General features: G+C 49.0%; 1 protein-coding gene and 1 pseudogene across 7 annotated transcripts in view; one reads left to right on the forward strand and one right to left on the reverse strand.

Annotated features, from left to right (window-relative positions):
• The window catches only part of arid1b (AT-rich interactive domain 1B), a 646,010-nt gene that overhangs the window by 204,308 nt on the left and 414,257 nt on the right, over positions 1 to 27,445 (forward strand). The window lies entirely within an intron of this gene.
• LOC139272858 (ATP synthase F(0) complex subunit C2, mitochondrial pseudogene) lies at positions 13,788 to 23,244 on the reverse strand (annotated as a pseudogene).

Genomic DNA, 27,445 nt, shown 5'->3' on the forward strand with positions numbered 1-27,445 from the left:
AGTGGATAACCTAAATAGTATGGGGGGTAAAGCAGAGGAATCGCTTTTACACAGACCTGGCATAGACACAATGAGCCGAGTTGATTCCTGTAAAATTCTATGATTCTGTGTTCCGTATGGGTGTGCTGACACATAGCGTTAGCTTGGTTTGGTGGCAGCATTCTTATCTCTGAGTCATAAGGACGTAAGCTCGAGCCCCATCACAGGACTTCAACACATAATCTAGGCTGGCGCTTGAGTGCAGTACTGAGGGAGTGCTGCACTGACAAGGTGCGGTCTTTTAGATGAAATACTAAATTGAAACCCTGTCTGCCCCCTCAGGTGACCGTGAAAAATCCCATGGCACTATTCAGAGAGCAGGGAAATTCTCCGTGTCCTGGGAAATACTTGTCCCTCAAGAAACATACCGATTACCTGGTCATTCATTTCATTGCTGTATGTGGGACCTTGCTTTGTGCAGATTGGCTGCTGCTTTTGCCCACATTATAACACTTCAGAATTACTTAATTGATTGTGAAGTGCTTTGGGATATACTGAGGATGTGAAAGGCGCTACATAAATGCAATTTTAAAATTTCTTTTCAAGTCAGTCATATCATAGAATCACACAGCACAGAAGGAGTCCCATCGTGCCTGTGCCGGCTTTTTGAAAAAACTATCCAATTATTCCCACTCCCCTGCTCTTTTCCTGCAGGCCCTACAATTTATTCCCCTTCAAATATTTATCCAATTCCCTTTTGAAAGTTACTATTGAATCTAGTTCCAGTTCCCTTTCAGGCAATGCATTCTAGATCATAACAATTCGCTGCGTAAAAAAAAAATTCTCATTTCCCCTCTGGTTCTTTTGCCAATTACATTACTTCTGTGTCTTCTGGTTATTGACTCTCCTGCCAATGGAAACAGTTTCTCCCTATTTATCCTATCAAAATCCCTATAATTTTGAACTTCTCTGCTATATCTTCCTTTAACCTTCTCTGCTCTAAGGCGAACATTCCCAGCTTCACTATATTCCCAGCTTCACTATAATTAATGTCCCTCATCCCTGGTCCCATTCTAGTAATTCTCCTCTATACCCTCTCCAAGTCCTTGACATCCATCCTATGGTGTGGTGCCCAGAATTGGACACAATACTCCAGCTGAGATCTAACCAGTGATTTATAAAACAAACTTTTTTACCTTTGTCATCTGTGCTTCCAGTTATAAAGCCATATGCTTTTTCAACAGCCATATCAATTTGTCCTGCCACCGTCAGAGGTTTCTGTACATAAAACCACAGGACTCTCTGTTTCTGCAACCCCTTTAAAATTGTAGTATTTAGTTTATAATGTCTCTCCTCATTCTTTCTTCCAAAATGCATCACTTCATACTGCTTTGCATTAAATTTCATCTGCCATGTGTCTGCCTATTTCACCAGTCTGTCTCTGTCCTTCTAAAGTCTGCTACTATCTTCCTCATTGTTTACTACATTTGCGACTTTTGTATCATCTGCAAATTTTGAAATTATGCCCTTTATCCCCAATTCCAGGCCATTAATATATATCAAAAAGAACAATGGTCCTAATACCAACCACTGAATACTTCCCTCTGGTCTGAAAAGCAACTGTTCACCATTACTCTCTTTTTTGTCCCTTACCACATTCATATCCACACTGCCACTGTCCCTTTTAATCCCATGGGCTTCCATTTTGTTAACAAGTTTATTATCTGGTACTTTATCAAACGCTTTTTGAAAGTCCATTTACACAATGTCAACCAAACTACCCTCATCAACCCTTTCCATTACTTCATCAAAGAAATCAATCAAGTTTGTCAGACACGATTTGCCTTTAACAAATTCGTGTTGGCTGTCATTTATTAACCCATGTTTTTCAAAGTGACAGTTAATTTTGTCCTAGATAATTGTCTCAAAGTCTCCCCACCATCTACATGTGGCTTACTGGCCTGTAATTACTAGTCCATTAACATAACCAGTATGCTACTGTACAGGTCCTTACCTGGTCTGTCCTATGTGACTCCAAACCCACAGCAATATGGTTGACTTTTAACTGCCCTCTGATATGGCCTAGCAAGCTACTCAGTTGTACCAAACTGCTACAAAAAAGAATAAAATCTGATAGACCACCTGGTATCGACCGAGGCACCGGACACGACAAAGGCGTATCCAACCCAGTTGACCCTGCAAAGTCCTCCTCACTAACATCTGGGGACTTGTGCCAAAATTGGGAGAGCAGTCCCACAGATCAGTCAAGCAACAGCATGAAATAGTCACACTCACAGAATCATACCTTTCAGCCAATGTCCCAGACTCCTCCATCACCATCCCTGGGTATGTCCTGTCATATTTCAAGAAGATATGAGTATAAGAGTAACAATGTCTTACTACAATTATATAGGGCCCTGGTGAGACCGCACCTGGATTATTGTGTACAGTTCTGGTCTCCTTACCTAAGGAAGGATATACTTGCCATAGAGGGAGTGCAATAAACTGATTCCCAGGATGGGGGGGGGCGGGAATGTCCTGTGAGGAGAGATTGAGTAGACTCGGCCTATATTCTCTAGAGTTTAGAAGAATGAGAGGTAATCTCATTGAAATAAACAAACTTCTTAGGGCTTGAGAGGGTTGTGAATCTTTGGAATTCTCTACCCCAGAGGGCTGTAGATGCTCAGTCATTGAGTATGTTCAAGACCGAGATCGATAGACTTTTGAATATTGAGGGAATCAGGGGATATGGGGATAGTGCAGGAAGGTGGAGTTGAGGCAGATCATCAGTCATGATCTCATTGAATGGTGGAGCCTACTCCTAATTCTTATGTTCTTATGAAAAACCTACTTGACCTTGTCATCGCCAGTCTAAGTGTTGCAGATGCATTTGTCCATGACAGTATTGGTAGGAGTGACCAGCACATATTTCTTTATTTGATGACAAGTTTGTGTTGAATTAGCTGATCTAATCCACAGAGGCAGCAAGAAACTATGCATTGAAACCTGTACAAACAGACACTTACTGACCGTCCCAAATAACTTGCATTACAATAGATACAAACTGCCCCTTGCAAATTACAAACTACAAGGTACATGAGCAATGCCGTGCAGCGATAACTAGAGCAAATAGGGTGTTGGGGTGTATCCATAGGACAATTGAGTATAAGACGAGGCGTACTGTTTTGTCCTTAGTCAGGCCGCATTTGGAATACTGTGTCCAGTTTTTGGTTTCCTCACATGGTGGGTAATAATGAGGCTCTGGAAAGGGTGCAGAAGAGGGCCACAAGACTAATTCCAAGTCCAAGTCGAAAGCATCTTAGTTATTAAGATGGGTGAAAAGAGTTGGGACTCTTTACCTTCGAGCAGAATAGACTTATGGTGGGGGTATATGATTGAGGTTTATAAGACAATGAAGGGAATAGACAGTGTTCCAGCTGACAGTTTATTTCAATTAAATAGGTTAGGCAGGACCAGGGGCACAAATTTAAGTTGTATAGGGCTCGATCTAGGTTAGATGTCAGGAGGTGGTTCTTTTCAAAGAGACCTCTGGAACAAGCTGCTGTTTCAAATGGTGGATGCAGACTCGCTGAATTCCTTCAAGCAAAAGCTGGATTTGTTTCTGGCTGTGGCGGATATCGCCTCTTACGGAAGGTCGGTACTGCAGGGAATTTACTGGCCAGCGTAATCTCTTGGACTAGTTTTGATCGCTTAGAATGATCGGAGAGGAATTTCCCATATTTCTCTTTTTCCCCCCTCCCAAATTGACCTGGGTATTTTATCTTTTTTTTGCCTGTCCTAGGAGATCACATTTGCGGGAGTTCTTTGAATGTAACGAGCAAGGTGGATAAAGGGGAACCAGTGGATGTGGTGTATTTGGATTTCGAGAAGGCGTTCGATAAGGTGCCACATAAGAGGTTACTGCACAAAATAAGAGCTCACGGAGTTGGGGTAATATATTAGCATGGATAGATGATTGGTTAACTAACAGAAAACAGGGAGTCAGGATGAATGGATAATTTTCCGGTTGGCAAACAGTAACTAGTGGGGTGCCGCAGGGATCGGTGCTAGGTCCTCAACTATTTACAATCTATATTAATGACTTGGATGAAGGGACTGAGTGTAATGTAGCCAAGTTTGATGATGATACAAAGATGGATGGGAAAGCAAATTGTGAGGAGGACACAAAAAAATCTGCAAAGGGATATTGACAGGCTAAGTGAGCGGGCAAAAATTTGGCAGATGGAGTATTATCCACTTTGGCAGAAATAATAGAAAAGCAAATTATAATTTAAATGGAGAAAAATTGCAAAGTGCTTCAGTACAGAGGGACCTGGGGGTCCTTGTGCACGAAACACAAAAAGTTAGCATGCAGGTACAGCAAGTAATTAGGAAGGCAAATGGAATGTTAGCCTTTATTGCAAGGGGGGTAGAGTATAAAAGCAGAGAAGTCCTGCTACAACTGTACAGGGTATTGGTGAGGCCACACCTGGAGTACTGCACACAGAACAGAAGAGCTCGGTCGTGTGATATGCTCCTCTGTACCATGTGGGAACTCGGGGACACTTCCGGTGTCCCTGACGACTACGTGTGCGGGAAGTGTATCCGTCTCTAGCTTCTGACGGACCGCGTTGCAGAATTGGAGCTGAGGGTGGATTTACTCTGGAGCATCCACGATGCTGAGAATGACGTGAGTAGCACGTGTAGCAAGTTGGTCTTACCGCGGGTGAAGGGTCCACAGCCAGCTAGGGAATGGAAGACCAGCAGGAAGAGCAGTGCAAGGAAGGTAGTGCAGGGGTCCCCTACGGTCATCCACCTGCAAAACAGATGCAACGCTTTGGGTACTGTTGAGGAGGATGACTCATTAGGGGAGGGCAGCAGCAGCCAAGTTCATGGCACCGTGGCTGGCTCTGCTGCACAGAAGGATGGGAAAAAGAGTGGGAGAGCTATAGTGATAGGGGACTCTATTGAAAGGGGAATAGATAGGAGTTTCTGTGGCCGCAACCGAGACTCCAGGATGGTATGTTGTCTCCCTGGTGCAAGGATCAAGTATGTCTCTGAGCGGCTGCAGAGTATTCTGGAGAGGGAGGGTGAACAGCCAGTTGTCGTGGTACATGCTGGTACCAACGATATAGGAATGAAGTGGGAAGATGTCCTACAAGCTGAATTTAGGGAGCTAGGAGTTAAATTAAAAAGTAGGACCTCAAAGGTAGTAATCTCTGGATTGCTACCAGTGCCACGTGCTAATCAGAGTAGAGGGAGCAGGATAGTTAGAATAAATACGTGGCTTGAGCAGTGGTGCAAGAGGGAGGGATTCAAATTCCTGGGACATTGGAACCAGTTCTGGGGGAAGTGGGACCTGTACAAAAGGGACGGTCTGCACTTGGGCAGGACTGGAACTGATGTTCTAGGGGTAACATTTGCTAATGCAGTTCGGGAGTGTTTAAATTAATATGGCAGGGGGATGGGAATCTATGCAGCGCGATAGGGCGAAGTAATATGGAGTCAGAAACAGATGGTAGAAAGGTAAAAAGCAGTAGTGGAAGGTCGAGTAAACAAAGGCAAGAGACAAAAAGGGCCACACTACATCATAATTCTAAAAGGACAAAGGGTGTTAAAAAAAACAAGCCTGCAGGCATTGTGTCTTAATGCAAGGAGTATCCATAATAAGGTGGATGAATTAACTGTGCAAATAGATGTTAACAGATATGATGTGATTGGGATTACAGAGACGTGGCTCCAGGATGATCAGGGCTGGGAACTCAACATCCATGGGTATTCAACATTCAGGAAAGATAGAATAAAAGGAAAAGGAGGTGGGGTAGCATTGCTGGTTAAAGAGGAGATTAATGCAATAGTTAGGAAGGACATTAGCTTGGATGATGTGGAATCTATATGGGTAGAGCTGCAGAACACCAAAGAGCAAAAAACATTAGTGGGAGTTGTGTACAGACCTCCAAACAATAGTAGTGATGTTGGGGAGGGCATCAAACAGAAAATTAGGGGTGCATGCAATAAAGGTGCATCAATTATCATGGGTGACTTTAATATGCATATAGATTGGGCTAACCAAACTGGAAGCAATACGATGGAGGAGGATTTCCTGGAGTGCAAAAGGGATGGTTTTCCCGACCAATATGTCGAGGAACCAACTCGGGGGGAGGCCATCTTAGACTGGGTGTTGTGTAATGAGAGAGGATTAATTAGCAATCTCGTTGTGCGAGGCCCCTTGGGGAAGAGTGACCATAATATGGTGGAATTCTACATTAGGATGGAGAATGAAACAGTTAATTCAGAGACCATGGTCCCGAACTTAAAGAAGGGTAACTTTGAAGGTATGAGGCGTGAATTGGCTAGGATAGATTGGCGAATGATACTTCAGGGGTTGACTGTGGATGGGCAATGGCAGACATTTAGAGGCCGCATGGATTAACTAGAACAATTGTACATCCCTGTCTGGCGTAAAAATAAAAAAGGGAAGGTGGCTCAACTGTGGCTATCAAGGGAAATCAGGGATAGTATTAAAGCCAAGGAAGTGGCATACAAATTGGCCAGAAATAGCAGTGAACCTGGGGACTGAGAGAAATTTGGAACTCAGCAGAGGAGGACAAAGGGTTTGATTAGGGCAGGGAAAATAGAGTACGAGAGGAAGCTTGCAGGGAACATTAAGACGGACTGCAAAAGTTTCTATAGATATGTAAAGAGAAGAAGGTTAGTAAAGACAAACGTAGGTCCCCTGCAGCCAGAATCAGGGGAAGTCATAACGGGAAACAAAGAAATGGCAGACCAATTGAACAAGTACTTTGGTTCGGTATTCACTAAGGAGGACACAAACGACCTTCTGGATATAAAAAGGGTCAGAGGGTCTAGTAAGAAGGAGGAACTGAGGGAAATCCTTATTAGTCGGGAAATTATGTTGGGGAAATTGATGGGATTGAAGGCCGATAAATCCCCAGGGCCTGGTGGACTGCATCCCAGAGTACTTAAGGAGGTGGCCTTGGAAATAGCGGATGCATTGACAGTCATTTTCCAACATTCCATAGACTCTGGATCAATTCCCATGGCATGGAAGGTAACCAATCTAACCCCACTTTTTAAAAAAGGAGGGAGAGAGAAAACAGGGAATTATAGACCGGTCAGCCTGACATCAGTAGTGGGTAAAATGATGGAATCAATTATTAAGGATGTCACAGCAGTGCATTTAGAAAGAGGTGACATGATAGGTCCAAGTCAGCATGGATTTGTGAAAGGGAAATCATGCTTGACAAATCTTCTGGAATTTTTTGAGGATGTTTCCAGTAGAGTGGACAAGGGAGAACCAGTTGATGTGGTATATTTGGACTTTGAGAAGGCTTTCAACAAGGTCCCACACAAGAGATTAATGTGCAAAGTTAAAGCACATGGGATTGGGGGTAGTGTGCTGACGTGGATTGAGAACTGGTTGTCAGACAGGAAGCAAAGAGTAGGAGTAAATGGGTACTTTTCAGAATGGCAGGCAGTGACTGGTGGGATACCACAAGGTTCTGTGCTGGGGCCCCAGCTGTTTACATTGTACATTAATGATTTAGACGAGGGGATTAAATGTAGTATCTCCAAATTTGCGGATGACACTAAGTTGGGTGGCAGTGTGAGCTGCGAGGAAGATGCTATGAGGCTGCAGAGTGACTTGGATAGGTTAGGTGAGTGGGCAAATGCATGGCAGATGAAGTATAATGTGGATAAATGTGAGGTTATCCACTTTGGTGGTAAAAACAGAGAGACAGACTATTATCTGAATGGTGACAGATTAGGAAAAGGGGAGGTGCAACAAGACCTGGGTGTCATGGTACATCAGTCATTGAAGGTTGGCATGCAGGTACAGCAAGCAGTTGAGAAAGCAAATTAGGATTTATTGGAACAGTTGACAAGACTTAGGACATGTACATTTCAATGACACCAACATAAATATTTGTGGGAGCAAGTGAAATATTAATTACATTTGTTCTTGGTTAGGGTAATGAATGCACCCGTGAGTATGCTCACAGGTGTGTAGAGCTGTTGGAGGTGTGGTCTAATCATTTGGAGCAGTGAGCTGGTGGAGAGAGGAGCTTACTGAAAGTACTCCAGCCTGGAAACCTGTGTGTACCCAGGAAGAGGAGGAAGGGGCTCCTGAATTCAAACACCTTGAGGGAGAGGAGGAGAGCAAGAACTTCAACAACACTGCCACAGAGAGTTGGAGAGAGGGGGAAAAGAACAATATCAACAACCTGAAAAATACCATCCAGTGTGGAAAGAGGGAGAGCCACTATTCTACATCATCGACAGGTGGGTGTATTGGTGCACTCCCCAAAAAGACTTTGTTTTAGCGGTGGGGGGAGAAAAGAAGATTGACTCGAAGGCCGGAACATTGTGGGGGGTGTGTGTGTGTGTGTGTGTGTGTGTGTGTGGAAATGTGGGGCTCTTGCTAAAAATTTGGCCCCACACACCACTAAAGCACCCCACCCCCATTGCCTGGCCCGGGTTAGCTGGAGCTACCTGGGTGAAGAATCGTTAACACCCTAATTAACATTGTTGGGAGTACTGTGTCTGGGTAGTTCCAGCTATCCCGGGTGAAGACATCTTTTTCCCCCCCCCACCCGAAGACCATCTACTAAGACTTTGTCGAGTGTTTTACCATCTGGGGAGTGCACCCCTGCGAACACCCACCCATCGCTGTGACGTGGGACCTGTTCCCACAGCTTCCCGCTTTCCCATCTCTCTCTCTCTCTCTCTCTCTCTCTCTCTCTCTCTCTCTCTCTCTTTCCCCCCCCTCTTCTCTCTCTGAAAGGCCCCTTTCTCCCCTAATTAATTTAATTAAAAAAATAAAAAGACAACTGAGCAGAGGGAGAAAGACCCCTCCCCAATCGTCAAGTACGGGAGAGGTGTGCCTTGTTAAGAGCTCCCTCTGCTCAATAATTACAATAAGGCCAATTAAGACACATCAGGCCTGTGACCTTGGAGTAAGTACAGCTCTTAAAGGGACCCCATAATGGCGACCCCCATCTACGCCGGTGGCAGGGCCAACAATGAAATATGTGCACGTAGTGTCCACAGCCACGGCGCCTCCTGCTGCCCTGCCACCATTTAAACTCATTACAAAAAAAACACAGGGTCAAGAGCTGCACTCGCCCCAACATGAGCATCGAGGTGTGCGTGAGGGCAGTAGCTGGGGTAGTCAGCCCCTCGGCCATTGTCGCAGCCTCCAAGATGTCCGGTAAGGCTATGTTCTTCCTGAGGTCGGAGCGGGCGGTGTCCCTGGCCCTTCAAAAGGGGCTCACGGTGGGCGGAACATTCCTGCCAGTGGACCCTCTCGAGGCCACCGTGCAGAGGGTCATCATTTCGAATGTCCGCCCTTTGATCCCGCTGAACTCCTCCTCCCCCACCTACATCAACTGCGGGAGGTAAGGTCGGGGGTCAATCCCATACCGCTTGGTCTCGGAGGCCAGCCTCCGTCATGTGTTCTCCTTCCGCCGTCAGCTTTTTGTTCGGCTGGTGCGGGAGGAGACCACCGAAGGATCCTTTAATGTGGTCCACGAGGGGACTGCCTACCGCGTCTTCTGGACGTCGGATGGCGTGCGGTGCCACGCCTGTCGGGAGATGGGGCACGTTCACAAGAATGCCCCGCCTCCAAGGCCGCTAAAACAACTAAAGCGGCCAAGGCTGGCGCCGCCGCCACTACTCCTCCCCCTAGTACCGTCCACATGCCGGGAGCTGTAGGTGCACGGGCATCGTCAGAGGACTTTGTCTTCGGCCTCCAGTGGTGGGGGAGGGAGTGCGTCCGGATGGGAAAAAGGCGCGGCGTAAAACTAAACACCTCGAGGCTAGTCCCCTCAGTGGGCCAGACAGCCCCATCACCGCGCTCAAGCCACCCCTTTCACCGGCGAGCGTGGGGTATCCCGAGCCCGAGCTCTTGACCGCTACCGCGGAGAGCTTACCACCCGCGGTAGGGCTTGGGTGCGGGCAAGACAATTCAAAGGGGGGACTGGAGCCAGAGGCCTCGGCAGACATGGAGGTCTCCCTGCTTTCGCCACCCCCAGACATAAAAGGAGGCACTGCTCCAATGAAGCGGAGGAAGAACAACGTACCTCCATGGAGGAGTTGGTGCCCGCCGCATGTCCCGTGTCCCCCAACAGTGCTCCCAAACCGCACCGAAGGCTGGGGGGGGCGAGTCCATCCCCGGGGAGGGTGAGACAGCCGAGGGTGCCCAGCCTCTGCCTCCCGGGGATAGGGAAGAAGATCTGCCTATTGCAAGGGGTGCGGGGCTGCCGGATCGAGCGTCCCGGGGACTGAGGCGGGTGAGGCCGAACCTGAGCCCGCCCAGCCAATAACCAAAATCCCCCGGGATCTGCTCGACCAGGCAGAAAAATAAAATGAAATATTAAAAATAAATGAATTTCAAGAACCCGCACCAGCTGGGCCGGGAGTTGGTGGCAAGGAGGGTGATGAATCCCAACCTTCATCCCTAACTTTGGAGCCGGGGGACTTGGAGGAACTGGAGCGGTACTTCGGCCTGGTTTCTCCGTGTTCCCCAGTGCCTGGGGCGGAGGGGGACCCCCGTCTACTGCTGCATCCCGACCCGGCTTCACAAGTAAAAGAGCCCAGGGGGGACTCCTCTGCTGACTATCCGGGACCTGGACCGCGGCTGCCCCTTCTCGCTTGGAAAAAAGACAGGGGGTCCGTAAGCAGCTCTTGACACTGCTGGCCAACGACGGATCTCTTGTCTGGGATCCGGAGGGCATCAGCAACAGACCCTGAGACTATTGCAGGGCTCTGTTCTCTCTGGATCCGTCCAGCGAGGAAGTGCGTCGAGTTTTGTGCTGAAGGTCGGCCTAGAGGGCCTGGCGGAGCTGACCGGTGTCCTTGACCAGCTCTCGAGGGGAAAAACCGTGGGGCTGGACAGGCTGACCGTGGAGTTCCACGGGGTGTTCTGGGACATCTTGGGGGGGGGGGGGCGACTACACGCGGGTCCTGGGAGAAAGTCTGGCGACCGGGGAGATGCCCCTCTCTTGGCGCAGGGCAGTCATCGTCCTGCTGCCTAAGAAGGGCGATCTCCGCCTACTTAAGAACTGGCGCCCGGTCTCCCCCCTCAGCACGGATTACAAAATCTTCACCAGGGTGATGTCTGCTCGCCTTGGCGCCGTGCTGGACCACAGATCCACCCCGACCAGTCCAACACGGTCCCGGGCCGGACAATCCACGATAACATCCATCTGATCCGGGATCTGATCCATCACTCCCAGGAGGCTGGTCTGTCGGTCTCCTTCCTATCCCTAGACCAAGAGAAGGCGTTCGACAGGGTGGATCACGAATATCTGTTCGGAACTCCGCGCGCTTTCGGCTTCAGGACGCATTTCGTCGTCCGGATCCGACTTTTGTATGCCGCCGCGGAGTATCTGATTAAGGTTGATGGGTCTTTGACGGCGCCCCTTCGCTTTGGGAGAGGGGTGCGCCAGGGTTGCCCATGTCCGGCCAGTTATATGCCACCTGCGTGGAACCTTTCCTGCGCCTCTTGCAGACGAGGTTGACGGGACTGGCTCTGCAAAGGCCGGGCGTGGAGGTCGTTCTCTCGGCTTACGCCGATGACATGCTCCTCATGGTCGAGGATCCAGTTGACCTGTGGAGGATGCGTGATTTACTCGGCCGCATCCTCCGCCAGGATCAACTGAGAGAAATGTTCCGGACTCCTGCTGGGTCAGTGGCGGGTGGACTCCCTGCCGGAGGAGCTCAGGCCTTTTGCCTGGAGCACGACCCATCTCCTCTATCTGGGAGTCTGCCTTAGCCCCGACGAGGAAGCCTGGCCGGCGAACTGGCAAGAGTTGGAGGCCAAGGTCGCCGCTCGCCTAGGGCGCTGGACAGGACTGCTCCGAGTGCTGTCCTACAGGGGTCGAGCGCTAGTCATAAACCAGCTGGTGGCCGCTATGCTGTGGTACCGGCTGGTCACTTTGACCCCTTCCCCTGCGTTTGTCGCCAAGATACAGAAGAAGCTGGTGGACTTCTTCTGGAACAGCAGGAAGCACTGGGTCTCTGCTGCGGTCTTGAGTCTCCCACTTAGGGAGGGCGGTCAGGCGTTGGTGTGCGTCAGCGCCCAGCTAGCGACTTTCCGTCTTCAGACCCTGCAGAGATACCTTTACGTCGAGCCCCCTCCTAGGTGGCGTGCGCTGGCGAAGTATTTCTTCTGCCAGCAGTACAGCCTCAATTACGACACGCAGCTCCTGTTTGTGAGCTTGCGGGGCGTCAGGACCGCCATACGGGGGCTGCCTGTCTTTTACCAGGAACTCATCAGGGTCTGGAACAGAGTCGTCACCGTCTGGAGTGGCGACTGTCCTGCAGAGCCGCTGCTCAGGAATCCGTACCTCCGCGACCGGGGTTTTAGGTGGCAGGCGGATGAGAGGACTGGCTGGCGAGGTGACCAGGGTCAGGGACCTGCTCGATGGTGGAAGCGCGGGCTGGATGGTGCCAGACGTGCTGGCACGGCACCTAAACTGGGCCGACGTCCGGCGCGTGGCCGATGCCATTGAGTCGCTAAAAACAGCACTAGGCCCTGACTCCATTAGGTGTGTCGAGGAGGCTCAAGCACGTGGGGAGATCCCGTCCAAACTGACACCCATCCGGACGGAATTCCTCATCGGTGCCAAGCCCCGAAACCTCCCTCGGGAGCTGGCGCCTCACAACTTGAGCTGCCTCAGGGAAATCCCCTCCGTGCCTTTCAGTTCTGCGCGGAGGGGTTTCCTGCACAGGCTGCTCCTGCACACTCTCAATCTTGCCATCCTCGTCTGCCATCTGGACACGCCATGGCGTACCATCTTGCCGTCCAGAGGAGGCGGGGGTCCCCGATGGAGTGCACTATACGCGGGAGTCCTCCCCCTATTTATTGGGGACTTGGCCTGGAGGGTGGTGCACGGAGCAGTCCCGTGCAATAAATTTTTAAGTCGGTTCATGGGCTCCCAGGCCGCCTGCAATTTCTGCGGTCTGGAGGAGTCCTGTGTTCCACGTTTTTATGGAATGTGCGAGGTGGCAGCCCCTGTTCCATTATTTAAAGGGGCTGCTCCTCAAATTCTGGTTGCACTTCAGTCCCACACTCCTGATCTTTGGGCACCCTGTGCGGAGGGGAGTGGGTAGGTCTGAGGGCCTTCTCGTTGGACTGCTCCTGGGCACGGCCAAGGGGGGCATCAGCCGGTCCAGGCAGCGGGCGGTCGAGGGGGTCGTTCAGCCCGACTGCCTGCCTCTCTTACGCGGTTACATCTGAGCCAGGGTATTCCTGGAGATGGTGCACGTGGTGAACACCGGTACGCTCGCGGCCTTCCGCGAGAGGTGGGCGCCGGAGGGACTGGAGTGCATCATAACCCCTGGCAATCAAATTTTAATTTGATTTTATATGTTTCAAAGTTTAATTTGTTTTATTGTGCCGGGTTTTAGTGTCCCCTCCCTTTTAGCCAGGGGGCACTTGTATAATTTGTGGTTTTAGCGTCCAAAAAAACCACACAAAAACAACCAAAAAAGGGCACTTGAAAACTGTTTGGAGTGCTCCCCCCTTTTAATCAGGGGGCACTTGATTTAATGTTTGTTTTGTTTGCAACAAAATAGTTGTAGAGCTGTTGCATTGTGAGTGGCTTAGCTAGTCACGTGATGCTCACAAGACTCAATAAAACCCCAGTCAGTTGGGTCTCGGTCATCCATGATGAGATACGCAGTTGTGAGCCGAGTGGATGAACTGGTAACGTGTAGAGTGATTGTTAAACCTTTGTTAATAAACCAACTCGTTCTTAATATCAATGTGTTGCAATGATTTTTTAAGCAAAGAATCCATGAAGCAAATACATTACAGTTAGGCTATTCTGTTCACCAGCAAATTTTACATTAGCAAACAAAATTAGGAAAACGACCATTAAACAGAAGAGTCCCATAGCTTTAGACAGGGCAAATCCAAGAATAGCATACAAGAACAACTGCTCCTTCAGAGAAGGTTTCTGGCATAGTCAAAAACTGTTCCAATACCTGCACTGGAACCAGCCAATCCTACTGTGGCAGCTCTCGCACCAATAAGCTTTGCAGTGGTGCCAATGTCCTGCCTTGTAGCACTTGTCTGAAACTCTCTGAGTACTTATTGAGTAAATGAATTCTAGCCCTGGGTCCTTCTCAGAAGTTCTGTGTTTCCCTCATCATATTTGTGTACCTCACAATAACAACAGTGAAGGACTGATAGTTGTTCACCCACTTGCAGATGGTTCAAGGCTCAGTGGGCCCGGATGACAGAACCTTTAGTGTGAACATGACTGACACTGAAAGTAGTTACAAAGAGCTCTAGACCCATTGTGAATTACTGCTGCGGCCGATACAGCTTTACTGTGCAATTAAACATCACAGCGGTGAAACGGTCAAATCCGAACAGTCACCAGCCGAGACCAGCAAAATCCACTGCAGCGGCAGTCTTTTTCCCTCCCTCCTTTTCGTCGTCTTGCAGGGCACAGCCGCTGCTGTCACCATATTCACCACCCTGTTCAGCAGCGCCTGGCCGCTCCGCACTGGCTCGCTCTCCATTACGGATTGTTTCTTTTTTCGCGGACCCCCTGTAAGGTCTCCCTGGATGCCAGTTTGCGAACCACTGGAATAATCAAGTCTAGAGGTAACAAAGACATGGATGAAGGTTTCAGCAGCTGATGAGTTGAGGCAGGGACAGAGTCGGGCGATTTTCCGGAGGTGGAAATCGGCGGTCTTAGAGATGGCGTGGATATGTGGTTGGAAGTTCATTTCAGGGTCAAATATGGCACTAAGGTTGTGAACAGTCTGGTTCAGCCTCAGACCGTTACCGGGAAGAGGGATGGAGTTGGAGGCTATAGAACGGAATTTGTCATGGGGTCCGAAGACAATGGCTTCAGCCTACCCAATATTTAATTAGAGGAAATTTCTGCTCATCTAGTACTGGATGTCAGACAAGCCGTCTGACAATTTAGAGATAGTGGAGGTGTTGGGAGAGGTGATAGTGAGGTAGAGCTAAGTGTCGCCGGCATACATGTGGAAATTGACACTGTCTTCGGATAATGTCGTTGAGGGGCAGCATTTAGATGAGAAATAGGTGGGGGCCAAGGATAAATCCTTGGGGGACACCAACAGTGCGGGAGCAAGATGAGAAGCCATAGATAAGAAAAGACCCAGGTGAATGTAGTATCACCCAGCTGGACAATGGTGGAGAGACATTTGAGGAGGATTCTGTGGTCACCCGTGGCAAAGGCTGCAGGCAGGTCAAGAAGACGAGGAGAGATAGCTTACCTTTGTCACAGTCACATAGGATATCATTTGTAGCTTTCATAAGAGCCATTTGGTACTGTGGCAGGCGCGGAAACCTGATTGGGGAGATTCAAGCGTTGAGTTCTGGGAGAGATAGGCACGGATTTTGGAGGTGACAACAAGTTCAAGGACTTTGGAGAGGAAAGGAAGATGGGGGCTGGTAGTTTGCAAAGACGGCGAAGATCAAGGGTGGAGGGATCAAGCATTATTTATTTGAGAAGAGGGGTGGTGACGGTAGATTTGAAGGCGAGGGGGGCAGTTAACAATGTCAGCTAACATGGGAGCCAGGAAAGGAAGTTGTGTGGTTAGCAGTTTAGTGGGAATAGGGTCCAACTGAGCAGGATGTGAGTCTCGGGGACAAGATGAGTTCGGAGAGGGCATATGGGGAGATCGGAGAGAAACTGGAGAAAGATGCGAGTTCAGGAATAGGGCAGGAGGGACCCCAAGAGGAAGTTTGGCCTGATGGGCTAGGGGGAGGGAGGGAAATGGCAGAGGCAGCTGAATGGATGGTCTTGATCTTAGTGACTAAGATGTCCATGAGCTCCTTGCACTTGTTGGAGGTGAGGGTGGAGGAGACAGTGGAGTGGGGTTTAAGAAGACGGTTTGTAGTAGGGAAAAAAAGCTAGCCTTTATCTTTGCATTCCACGTCGGAGGAGCAGTGCTTTCGAAGGCTGAGGTGGTCACGTCAGGTGGATGCAGACCTCTGCAGCCCCCTACTGGAAGACAAGTTGCCTGCTGGACTTGGCCGCCATGCATTACTAATGGCTGTGAAAATCACACTGCCCTCAATTTCTTCGCCTCCAGCTTCTTTTAGGCCTCGACTGGAGACAGTGCGATGGTCTTGCAGTCGGCGGCACATAAATGCATCAGGCGGGTAACGGACTGATTGTTTCTCATCATTGGGAGGTATATAAGCTTCCCCTGTGTTAACAGTATTCAGAATGAGTGGGCACTGGGATTTGTGTCTCTGGATGGCATCTCATAGGTGCAAGATGCCATTGACTGAACACAAGTGGCAATCCAAGCACCTCCTGACCAACCAGGAGCATTCATCAACCACAAGGGATTTAATTCAATCAGTGTGTAACCACAAAGAAAGGTTCATGCAGCAGTTTCCATGGGAGCTGTCATGATGCATTCATACTGCAGCAGTCTAACATCCCCAATATGTTCAAACCTGGAATGAACCTTCAAGTGTGTCTGCTAGGCGACAAAGGATACCCCCTTCAAATCTGGCTGATGACACCTCTGAGGAACCCCACCGATGAGCACCAGGAGCGGTACAACTCAAGCCATATGAAACCAAATGTATCATCGAGCATGCCATGAGCGTGCTCACGTTGCACTTTCCAGTGGCTATACAAGTCTGGAGTTGCCTTTCAGTACTCACCAGCGAGGACCTCGAAGATAATCATCGTCTGCTGTGTTCTGCACAACATAGCACAGCAGCGAGGCTAGAGATCCAGGAGGAACAAGACATTCAGCACTCCTCATCTGCTGAAGATTCCAATGGTCAGTATTGTGTTCCTAACACAGATGAGGCTGCACACAGGGAGGTTAAAGTAACAGAGACCTCAGTCTTTAATAAAACACTCCAGAGTGAGGAACAGGCCTTAGGGGCCGGCTTATATACAGTGCTCCTAAGGGATGCTGGGATCCCTTGGGACTTCAGGGGATGAGCTCCCTGGTGGCGGAACATGGGAGTGCATGCTTTACAGATACACAACATCACTCCCCCGGCCCCCCCCCCCCCCCACAAAGTCAAAGTGAAAACTATTTCCAAGGTGAGGCGGTCGGGAGCCTTTCTTTTCCTGGTGGACCGCCTCGGTACAAATGTCTGTTCTGGTGTGTTGGCTGTGCCCTCGCTGGGCTGGCGTGTTGTTGGTCCTGCACGGCTGCTGGTTGAGCCTGGGCTGTTGGGCGTGATGGGTTCGATTTTCTGGTCCGACGTGGTGTAGTTAATCCTTTGGGTGTGTGTTGTGGGCTCGAAAAAGGTGGTGTCTGCTGTGGGTTGTTCAGGGCCGTCTGTGAACCGCAGTCTCGTTTGGTCTAGGTGCTTTCTGCAAATTTGTCCATTGTCTAGTTTGACTACAAACACCCTACTCCCTTCTTCAGCTATCACCGTGCCCGCGATCCACTTGGGACCATGTCCATAGTTTAGCACATACACAGGGTCATTCAGATCAATTTCCCGTGACACAGTGGCGCGACCATCGTTTACATTTTGTTGCTGCCGCCTGCTCTCTACCTGATCATGCAGGTTGGGGTGAACCAGCGAGAGTCTGGTTTTAAGTGTCCTTTTCATGAGTAGCTCAGCTGGGGGCACCCCTGTGAGCAAGTGGGGTCTCGTGCGGTAGCTGAGCAGTACTCGGGACAGGCGGGTTTGGAGTGAGCCTTCTGTGACTCGTTTAAGGCTCTGTTTGATGGTTTGTCCTGTCCGCTCTGCCTGCCCATTGGAGGCTGGTTTAAACGGGGCCGAGGTGACATGTTTGATCCCATTGCGTGTCATGAATTCTTTAAATTCGGCACTGGTGAAACATGGCCCGTTGTCACTGACCAGTATGTCAGGCAGGCCGTGGGTGGCAAACATGGCCCTCAGGCTTTCAATGGTGGCGGTGCTTCCCGACATTATTTCACATTCAATCCATTTTGAAAAAGCATCCACCACCACCAGGAACATTTTACCGAGAAACGGGCCCGCATAGTCGACATGGATCCTCGACCATAGTCTGGAGGGCCAGGAACATAAACCTAGTGGTGCCTCTCTGGGCGCATTGCTCAACTGAGCACATACGCTGCATTGCGGTACACAGGACTCTATGTCAGAGTCGATACCGGGCCACCGCACGTGGGATCTGGCTATCGCTTTCATCATTACTATACCCGGGTGTGTGCTGTGGAGATCCAAGATGAACGTCTCCCTGTCCTTTTTTGGGAGCACTACGCGGTTACCCCACAACAGGCAGTCTGCCTGAATGGACAGCTCGTCCTTTCGCTGGAACGGCTTGATTGGCTCTTGCATTTCAACGGGGATGCTGGCCCAGCTCCCATGCAGTTTTTTACTAGGGACAGCAGAGGATCTTGGCTGGTCCAAGTCCTAATCTGGCAGGCCGTGACAGGTGATTTATCATTTTCAAACGTTTCCATGACCATCAACAAGTCTGCGGGCTGCGCCACCATCAACAAGTTTGCAGGCTGCGCCATTTCCACCCCTGTGGTGGGCAATGGTAGCCGACTGAGAGCATCCGCACAGTTCTCGGTAACTGGCCTGTGGCAGATGGTATAGTTATACGTTGATAGCGCGAATGCTCACCTTTGTATGCGGGCTGAGGCATTAGTATTTATCCCCTTGTTTTCAGCAAACAGGGATATGAGGGGCTTGTGATAGGTTTCCAGCTCAAATTTGAGGCCAAACAGGTACTGATGCATTTTCTTTACCCTGAACACACAAGCTCATGCCTCTTTCTCAATCATGCTGTAGGCTCTCTCGGCCTTAGATAAGCTGCTGGAAGCATAGGTGACAGGTTGCAACTTCCCCGCAACGTTAGCTTGTTGTAATACACACCTGACACGTCACATGCTAGCACAAGTCTTTTACACGGGTTATAAAATACAAGCAACTTGTTGGAGCATAAAATGTTTCTGGATTTCTCAAAAGCAAGTACTTGTTTTTTTTCCCCATACCCAGTTCTCACCTTTGCACAATAACACATGTAGGGGCTCTAAAAGAGTACTTAACCCTGGTAGGAATTAACCAAAATAGTTGAGCAGTCCCAGGAACGACCGCAGCTCCATGACGTTCTGTGGCCTGGGCACGTTCCTGATAGCCTCTGTCTTGGCATCTGTGGGCCAAATGCCGTCCACTGCGATCTTTCTCCCCAAAAACTCCACTTCTACTACCATGAAGACGCATTTCGACCTCTTCAGCCGCAGCCCTATGCGATCCAGTCGCTGGAGGACCTCCCCAGGTTTTGTAGGTGCTCGGCGGTGTCCCGACCCGTGACCAATATGTCGTCCTGAAAGACCACAGTGTGTGGTACCGACTTGGGTAGGCTCTCCATGTTTCTCTGGAAGATTGCTGCAGCCGACCGAATTCCAAACAGGCATCTGTTGTAGATGAACAGTCTCTTGTGCATGTTGATGCAGGTGAGGCCCTTCGAAGACTCCTCCAGCTCCTGCGTCATGTAGGCTGAAGTCAGGTCGAGCTTGGTGAACGCCTTGCCTCCTGCCAGCGTCTCAAATAGGTTGTCTGCCTTAGGTAGCGGGTATTGGTCCTGTAGCGAGAAACGATTAATAGTTACTTTATAATCGCCGCAAATCCTGACCGTGCCATCACTTTTGAGTACTGGAACAATCGGGCTGGCCCACTCGCTGAATTCCACTGGGGAGATGATGCCCTCGCGTTGCAGCCTGTCCAGCTTGATTTCCACTCTCTCCCTCATCATGTGAGGTACCGCTCGCGCCGTGTAGTGAATGGGTCATGCCTCTGGGACCAAGTGGATCCACACCTTCGCCCCGGAAAAGTTTCCGATGCCTGGCTCAAAAAGGGAAGGAAATTTGTTAAGAACCTGGGCACATGAGGCCTCATCGACATGTGATAGCACTCGGATGTCATCCCAGTTCCAGCGAATTTTGCCCAGCCAGCTCCTTCCAAGCAATGTGGGGCCATCGCCCAGGAAAATCCAGAGTGGCAGTTCGTGCACCGTGCCCTCGTAGGTGACCTTGATCATGGCGCTGCCCAGGACAGTGTATAAGCTCTTTGGTATACGTTCTCAGTTTCGTGTAGATGTGGCTCAGGGCTGGTCTGAGTGCCTTGTTGCACCACAGTCTCTCAAACATCTTTTTACTCATGATGGATTGGCTAGCGCCAGTGTCCAGTTCCATGGCTACGCGTAAGCCATTCAATTTTACGTTTGGCATTATAGGTGGACATTTCGTCGAAAATGTGTGCACCCCATGTACTTCAAGCATCTGCCTCCTCTCTCTGAGGCTCGAAATTGCTTTGATCCACCATGGACCGATCTTCCTCTGCCACGTGGTGGTTAGCAGGTTTTGCAGAGCTTGCAGCTCGTCTGCAAGCTCGTTGGAGATGCCCCATTGTTCCACAGCTCTTGCAAACATACCCTTTGAAGCGGCATGAATAGGCTGAATGGAAGCCTCCACAATGCCAACAAGGTGTGGAATTGCCTTGCATTTATCCTTTGTTGGGGAGAGGGGAGCGACCTATAAAAGGCCCAGCGGGAGATCGAGAGCCAGCGGCAGTTGGTGAGAAGGGATCGACCTATCAAAAGGCCCAGCGGAAGATCGAGAGCCAGCGGCAGTTGGTGAGAAGGGATCGACCTATCAAAAGGCCCAGCGGGAGATCGAGAGCCAGCGGCAGTTGGTGAGAGGGGAGCGGCCTATAAAAGGCGACCGGTGCAGCTACAGCGGGAGAGAAAGCAAAATAGAAGTAGAAAGTAATCAAAAAGTGACGTCACAGCCAATGGGGTAAGTGATTGGCAGGTGATTGGTGAGTAGCTTTTCTTTTATTTTTTATATCAGTAAGTGAACTGTAACATTGTTATTACCAATTTAAGGGTATCTAAGGTTAAGACATGGCAGGAGAGCTCGGTCACGTGATATGCTCCTCCTGTACCATGTGGGAACTCGGGGACACTTCCGGTGTCCCTGACGACTACATCTGCAGGAAGTGTATCCGCCTCGAGCTCTTGACGGTCCGCGTTGCGGAATTGGAGCTGAGGGTGGATTCACTCTGGAGCATCCACGATGCTGAGAATGATGTGAGTATCACGTGTAGTGAGTTGGTCTTACCGCAGGAGAAGGGTCCACAGCCAGATAGGGAATGGAAGACCAGCAGGAAGAGCAGTGCAAGAAAGATAGTGCAGGGGTCCCCTGTGGTCATCCCCCTGCAAAACAGATACACTGCTGTGAGTACTGTTGGGGAGGATGACTCATCAGGGGAGGGCAGCAGCAGCCAAGTTCATGGCACCGTAGGTGGCTCTGCTGCAAAGGAGGGCAGGAAAAAGATTGGGAGCGCGATAGTGATAGGGGATTCGATGGTGAGGGGAATAGATAGGCGTTTCTGCGGACGCAACCGAGACTCCAGGATGGTATGTTGCCTCCCTGGTGCAAGGGTCAAGGATGTCTCGGAGCGGGTGCAGGACATTCTGAAATGGGAGGGAGAACAGCCAGTTGTCGTGGTGCACATTGGTACCAACGACATAGGTAAAAAAAGGGATGAGGTCCTACGAAAAGAATTTAAGGAGCTAGGAGTAGTAATCTCGGGATTGCTACCAGTGCCACGTGCTAGTCAGAGTAGGAATCGCAGGATAGCGCAGATGAATACATGGCTTGAGCAGTGGTGCAGCAGGGAGGGATTCAAATTCTTGGGGCATTGGAACCGGTTCTGGGGGAGGTGGGACCAGTACAAACCGGACGGTCTGTACCTGGGCAGGACCAGAACCAATGTCCTAGGGGGAGTGTTTTCTAGTGCTGTTGGGGAGGAGTTAAACTAATATGGCAGGGGGATGGGAACCTATGCAGGGAGACAGAGGGAGACAAAAATGAGACAAAAATGAGGCAAAAGCAAAAGACAGAAAGGAGATGAGGAAAAGTGGAGGGCAGAGAAACCCAAGGCAAAGAACAAAAAGGGCCACTGTACAGCAAAATTCTAGAAGGACAAAGGGTGTTAAAAAAGCAAGCCTGAAGGCTTTGTGTCTTAATGCAAGGAGTATCCGCAATAAGGTGGATGAATTAACTGTGCAAATAGATGTTAACAAATATGATGTGATTGGGATTACGGAGACGTGGCTCCAGGATGATCAGGGCTGGGAACTCAACATCAAGGTCGTATTCAACATTCAGGAAGGATAGAATAAAAGGAAAAGGAGGTGGGGTAGCATTGCTGGTTAAAGAGGAGATTAATGCAATAGTTAGGAAAGACATTAGCTTGGATGATGTGGAATCTATATGGGTAGAGCTGCAGAACACTAAAGGGCAAAAATCGTTAGTGGGAGTTGTGTACAGACCTCCAAACAGTAGTAGTGATGTTAGGGAGGGCATCAAACAGGAAATTAGGAGTGCATGCAATAAAGGTGCAGCAGTTATAATGGGTGACTTTAATATGCACATAGATTGGGCTAGCCAAACTGGAAGCAATATGGTGGAGGAGGATTTCCTGGAGTGCATAAGGGATGGTTTGCTAGACCAATATGTCGAGGAACCAACTAGGGGGGAGGCCATCTTAGACTGGGTGTTGTGTAATGAGAGAGGATTAATTAGCAATCTCATTGTGCGAGGCCCCTTGGGGAAGAGTGACCATAATATGGTGGAATTCTACATTAGGATGGAGAATGAAACAGTTAATTCAGAGACCATGGTCCAGAACTTAAAGAAGGGTAACTTTGAAGGTATGAGGCATGAATTGGCTAAGATAGATTGGCTAATGATACTTAAGGGGTTGACTGTGGATGGGCAATGGCAGACATTTAGAGACCGCATGGATGAATTACAACAATTGTACATTCCTGTCTGGCGTAAAAATAAAAAAGGGAAGGTGGCTCAACCGTGGCTATCAAGGGAAATCAGGGATAGTATTAAAGCCAAGGAAATGGCATACAAATTGGCCAGAAATAGCAGCGAACCTGGGGACTGGGAGAAATTTAGAACTCAGCAGAGGAGGACAAAGGGTTTGATTAGGGCAGGGAAAATGGAGTACGAGAAGAAGCTTGCAGGGAACATTAAGGCGGATTGCAAAAGTTTCTATAGGTATGTAAAGAGAAAAAGGTTAGTAAAGACAAATGTAGGTCCCCTGCAGTCAGAATCAGGGGAAGTCATAACGGGGAACAAAGAAATGGCAGACCAATTGAACAAGTACTTTGGTTCAGTATTCACTAAGGAGGACACAAACAACCTTCCGGATATAAAAGTGGTCAGAGGGTCTAGTAAGGAGGAGGAACTGAGGGAAATCTTTATTAGTCGGGAAATTGTGTTGGGGAAATTGATGGGATTGAAGGCCGATAAATCCCCAGGGCCTGATGGACTGCATCCCAGAGTACTTAAGGAGGTGGCCTTGGAAATAGCGGATGCATTGACAGTCATTTTCCAACATTCCATTGACTCTGGATCAGTTCCTATCGAGTGGAGGGTAGCCAATGTAACCCCACTTTTTAAAAAAAGGAGGGAGAGAGAAAGCAGGGAATTATAGACCGGTCAGCCTGACCTCAGTAGTGGGTAAAATGATGGAATCAATTATTAAGGATGTCATAGCAGCGCATTTGGAAAATGGTGACATGATAGGTCCAAGTCAGCATGGATTTGTGAAAGGGAGATCATGCTTGACAAATCTTCTGGAATTTTTTGAGGATGTTTCCAATAAAGTGGACAAAGGAGTACCAGTTGATGTGGTATATTTGGACTTTCAGAAGGCTTTCGACAAGGTCCCACACAGGAGATTAATGTGCAAAGTTAAAGCACATGGGATTGGGGGTAGTGTGCTGACGTGGATTGAGAACTGGTTGTCAGACAGGAAGCAAAGAGTAGGAGTAAATGGGTACTTTTCGGAATGGCAGGCAGTGACTAGTGGGGTACCGCAGGGTTCTGTGCTGGGGCCCCAGCTGTTTACATTGTACATTAATGATTTAGACGAGGGGATTAAATGTAGTATCTCCAAATTTGCAGATGACACTAAGTTGGGTGGCAGTGTGAGCTGCGAGGAGGATGCTATGAGGCTGCAGAGTGACTTGGATAGGTTAGGTGAGTGGGCAAATGTGTGGCAGATGAAGTATAATGTGGATAAATGTGAGGCTATCCACTTTGGTGGTAAAAACAGAGAGACAGACTATTATCTGAATGGTGACAGATTAGGAAAAGGGAAGGTGCAACGAGACCTGGGTGTCATGGTACATCAGTCATTGAAGGTTGGCATGCAGGTACAGCAGGCGGTTAAGAAAGCAAATGACATGTTGGCCTTCATAGCGAGGGGATTTGAGTACAGGGGCAGGGAGGTGTTGCTACAGTTGTACAGGGCCTTGGTGAGGCCACACCTGGAGTATTGTGTATAGTTTTGGTCTCCTAACTTGAGGAAGGACATTCTTGCTATTGAGGGAGTGCAGCGAAGATTCACCAGACTGATTCCCGGGATGGTGGGACTGACCTATCAAGAAAGACTGGATCAACTGGGCTTTTATTCACTGGAGTTCAGAAGAGTGAGAGGGGACCTCATAGAAACGTTTAAAATTCTGACGGGGTTTGGACAGGTTGGATGCAGGAAGAATGTTCCCAATGTTGGGGAAGTCCAGAACCAGGGGTCACAGTCTTAGGATAAGGGGTAAGCCATGTAGGACCGAGATAAGGAGAAACTTCTTCACCCAGAGAGTGGTGAACCTGTGGAATTCTCTACCACAGAAAGTAGTTGAGGCCAATTCACTAAATATATTCAAAAGGGAGTTAGATGAAGTCCTTACTACTCGGGGGATCAAGGGGTATGGCGTGAAAGCAGGAAGGGGGTACTGAAGTTTCATGTTCAGCCATGAACACATTGAATGGCGGTGCAGGCTAGAAGGACTGAATGGCCTGCTCCTGCACCTATTTTCTATGTTTCTATGTTTTCTATGCTCTGAGTCATCTGGGTCACCTGAGGCCTGCTGGCAGTTGCAGACTCGTGGGTTCTGCCCTGTACATTTCTGCTCGCAAACACAGCTCCAGTTAATTTATGAACATTGCTAGCACTTGTGTGCTGAGAGATTTGTTTGGTGTTATCACTGGTAGACATAAACGCCTGTGCTATCGCAATGGCCTTACTGTGGGTCGGTGTCTCTACAACCAAAAGTTTTTGTCGGATGGTCTCATGGCCAATGCCCAGTACAAAAAAGATCTCTGAGCATTTGCTCCAGGTAGCCATCAAACTCACATTGTCCTGCAAAGTCGCCTTAGTTCGGCGACGTAGCTCGCCACTTCCTGACCTTCAGATCGCTGGCACGTGTAGAACCGACACCTCGCCATCAGCACGCTCTTCCTCGGGTTAAGATGCTCCCGAAGCAGTGTACACAGCTCCTCATATGACTTATCTGTGGGTTTCACCGGAGCCAGAAGATTCTTCATGAGGCTGTAGGTCGGTGCCCCGTAGACTGTGAGAAGGACCCTCTCCTTTTTGCAGCGCTTCCTTCTCCGTCCAGCTCGTTGGCTACAAAGTACTGGTCTAGCCGTTCGACATAGGCTTCCCAGTCCTCACCATCCGAGAACTTCTCCAGGATGCCCACAGTTTGCTGCATCTTTGCGTTGGATTCGTATTCTCGTCGCCAGTTATTGTGTTCCTAACACAGATGAGGCTGCACTCAAGGTGGTTAAAGTAGCAGTGACCTCTGTCTTTAATAATGCACTCCAGAGTGAGGAACAGACCTTGGGAGCCGGCATATATACAGTGCTCCCAAGGGATGCTGGGATCCCTTGGGACTTCAGAGGATGAGCTCTCTGGTGGCGGAACATGGAAGTGCATGCTTTACAGATTTTCAACAATGAGGAGGAAGATGTCCAATGCAAGACTAGCCAATCACATTGCTCCTCAAGGTGCCAGGAATGTCTTGATAGCCCGAAAATTCGGTTTGTCACTCACAATGGACCAATGTCACGATAACACCCACCGCTCCACCACACCCCACCCCCAATTCCCCCGCTTGCGCAAGCAATTCTGTAACCATCCATTCACAGGTTCTACATCCACCAATTGTTGTCAGTCAATTCATCTCTCCACCTTTAGCCCCAAAGAAATGAAAAGCAAAATGGGCACTCATCATTCAATAATGGGGCACACGTGGAAGTGGTGTAAATTTATAAATTTCATCTGATCCAACAACTAAAATATGAATAACAAATATAAAAAAAAACAATGTGCCACCCTTGGTGAACTATAAAGACTTTATTTTTCTGTCTCTGCAATATCCACATTGTATGACCCTTGTGGCTTCAGTCGAGGTAGTGGCAGGCTGCTCTGTGCCCTGCTGTGTCTTATGAGGTGCTTGCAGGCAACGGCATCTAGGTGTTGGAGCCCGTGAGTGTCCTTCCAATGACTTATGCACCTGTGGAGGGCAGACTCAGCCATCGGGAGAGGAGGTAGCATGTCGGGTACTGGTTGGGGGAGGGGGGAAACGGTCAAGATGTGCAAATGTTTTGAGACGAGTGTGCACTTTGCACTCTCATCACCATCCACCCTCCTCTGGGCTAGCGACACATTACTCCTGCCCCATGAGATCCACAACCTCATGGTGACGCTCCTGCTGCTCACTCTATCTCAAGTGATGCCTTCTTTGTGTTGGCAGCAGGTTTGTTTTACCAATTGCTGGGAAACACAACTTCCCTCCTGTCGCTTACTGTATACCCAGCAGAACATCCCTGGACGACTCAGTGAATCTGGCCTTTGCTCTCCTTCCACCCATCTCAATGTTCTCCTTCCAATCCACTACCTTTCAAGCTCCAAATCTCCTTCGTCTCTGAACTTGGGCCATTAAATTGTCTAGGTGAAATCGTGTCCTGCGCAGTGGAGAGGCGAAACCTGGAAGTAAAATGATAATCAGGCATCCCTGTTGAAATCAGACCCCTCCCATGATGTTGCCCATTCGGCACTCGCAATCTCCCCCTCACCCACCCCCCACTCCATTCCCGTCTCCATGTTAACATTGGGTTCTATGTGTCTGCGTAAGTAGACTGGAGGAGGGGATTAAGTCATTGCTGTTGCACGTCTCGTCTCAAATAGTTTTAATTCATGTGTCTATATTCTTTGATGGAGCAAGTTGGCTCACCTGCCACCTTTTATTTTTAAGTATTCTGATGCAGTATTTTGAACAATCTGCTAATTATTGGACAAAGGTGATCAGATTTCAGTTTGAAGATGATACAGCTTCAATATTATAATCACACTTTGGATTGGTGCACATTATAAATTGGACATTATGCAAAATATGACCAATTTTGATCTGGTTCAAGTGTATGCTTATCCAACCAAGACTGTATTCCTTCTAGGTATGATGAATCCATTGCAGTGTGTTGCTGCAATTGCATTGCTGTGTAGTGTGTGGAAATCTTTTTACAGCTGTAACTCCCTATCTTTATATGAGAGTTAATTAAAACAATTCAAAACCTGCTGCAAAATGTGTTAACCTCATTGAAT

This window comes from Pristiophorus japonicus, chromosome 9, assembly GCF_044704955.1.
Source record: "Pristiophorus japonicus isolate sPriJap1 chromosome 9, sPriJap1.hap1, whole genome shotgun sequence".
Taxonomy (NCBI): Eukaryota; Metazoa; Chordata; class Chondrichthyes; family Pristiophoridae; genus Pristiophorus; species Pristiophorus japonicus.